General features: G+C 41.8%; 1 pseudogene; it reads right to left on the reverse strand.

Moving 5' to 3' along the window:
* Positions 1–422: 422 nt before the first annotated feature.
* Positions 423–540, reverse strand: LOC126093183 (5S ribosomal RNA; annotated as a pseudogene).
* Positions 541–1,309: the final 769 nt, after the last annotated feature.

Here is a 1,309-nt window from a genome sequence, read left to right on the forward strand (position 1 = left end):
GAATATTTTTGCATGACATATAGAACTGAATGATATCCTGTACGATGAAATTCAAAAAATTACCTAGACTGCGTGTAAACGCGTACCGCCAGCGATAGGCAGATGTATCTCCAATTTGTATCCGATCCTACTTAATAGTTTTATACACGTCTGTGTGGTTTTACGACTGTTTTGCCTGATTTTTATGTAATTGTTTTGTACCTGACTGGTTAAACTCCGCACGAACAGGCATTGAAGCTTAAACCGGACCGACCGGCCGCCGTGTCATCCTTAGGCCACAGGCCTCAGTGGATGCTCATATGGAGGGGCATATTGACAGAAACGTGCTCTCCCGGCCGTATGTCAGTTTAAGATACCGTAGCCGCTACTTCTCATTCAAGTAGTTCCTCAGTTTGCCTCACAAGGGCTGAATGCACCCCGCTTGCCAACAGCGCTCGGCAGACCGAATAGTCACCCATCGAAGTCCTGGCCCAGCCGGACAGCGCTTAACTTCGGTGATCTGACGGGAACCGGTGTTACCACTGCGGCAAGGCCGTTGGCACCATGTTGTACATAGCTGTCTTATTTCCGATTTTATGAAATGCTTCATACGTGACTATATGGTTTTACGACTTTTTTACGTCTGACTTTATGTAATCGTATTATACCTAATGTATTGGAAGGGGAGGCTGGCAAAGCTTATAGTTAATAGTGTAGTTGGTGGTTGTGGGATCACTCATGCAAAAATTCTTGTAATAGTTGGTGTTAGAGCTGCAGCTTTTTTTAGACTGAAGTCAGCTGATAGAAGGACTTCCTCTACGCAGGTATACCTAACCAAAGAATCACTTTTTGAAGAGGGTAAATACCCAAGTAGGGAAGGAATTAGCAGATTACATCAAAATATAAGAGATATTACAGATAAGGTTATTGAAACCCTTATACAGGGTGGTCCATTGATCGTGACCGGGTCAAATATCTCAAGAAATAAGCGTCAAACGAAAAAACGACACAGAACGAAACTCGTCTATCTTGAAGGCGAAAACCAGATGGCGCGTCCATAGGTCAAAAGAATATCAACTGCGTTTTTTAAATAGCAACCCCCATTTTTTATTACATATTCCTGTAGTACGTAAAGAAATATGAGTGTTTTAGTTGGACCACTTTTTTCGCTTTGTGACAGATGGCGCTGTAATAGTCACGAACATATGGCTCACTATTTTAGACGAACAGTTGGTAACTGGTAGGTTTTTTAAATTAAAATACAGAACGTAGGTACAATTGAACGTTTTATTTCGGTTGTTCCAATGTGATACATGTACCTTTGTGAAAT

Source organism: Schistocerca cancellata, chromosome 7 (genome assembly GCF_023864275.1).
Source record: "Schistocerca cancellata isolate TAMUIC-IGC-003103 chromosome 7, iqSchCanc2.1, whole genome shotgun sequence".
Classification (NCBI taxonomy): Eukaryota; Metazoa; Arthropoda; class Insecta; order Orthoptera; family Acrididae; genus Schistocerca; species Schistocerca cancellata.